The sequence below is a fragment of the Mus caroli genome, chromosome 11 (assembly GCF_900094665.2).
Source record: "Mus caroli chromosome 11, CAROLI_EIJ_v1.1, whole genome shotgun sequence".
Lineage (NCBI taxonomy): Eukaryota > Metazoa > Chordata > Mammalia > Rodentia > Muridae > Mus > Mus caroli.
The window spans coordinates 104,356,188-104,356,724 of record NC_034580.1 but is presented as its reverse complement, the minus strand read 5'-3'; positions in this window follow the sequence as shown (position 1 = coordinate 104,356,724).

Sequence of the window (537 nt, the reverse complement as noted above, 5' to 3'; positions counted from 1 at the left end):
TCCGCTCCGGCTCCTTCAGTGCTGTGTCTCACAGTGTGTACAGGCATCTTTACAGTGCATGGCTATGTGTCCCCACCATTTTCTATAGTCTATCCTCCCCTCTACACTTTCTAAAAGTTCAATTTTAAAATTCTTTTGAACTATTACATCCTCTACAATATGCCTACCTTAGAAGGTCTTTCTGCAGGGTGAATTAAATATGCAGCAGTGACCAATAACCTTCATCCAAGCACACATGGAACCCAACTGAATAGAATGACTTGGGAAAATTCTAACATGCTTCCATTTGCTATGAGAAATTGAAAATAAATCACAAATATGAGAAACACAACTCCTACCTTAAGAAACTGGACTCTACCACAAAAGATAGACATTAAATATTTGCAAAGCGGGGGCTGGTGAGATGGCTCAGTGGGTAAGAGCACCCAACTGCTCTTCCAAAGGTCCGGAGTTCAAATCCCAGCAACCACATGGTGGCTCACAACCATCCGTAACGAGATCTGACACCCTCTTCTGGTATGTCTTAAGACAGCTACA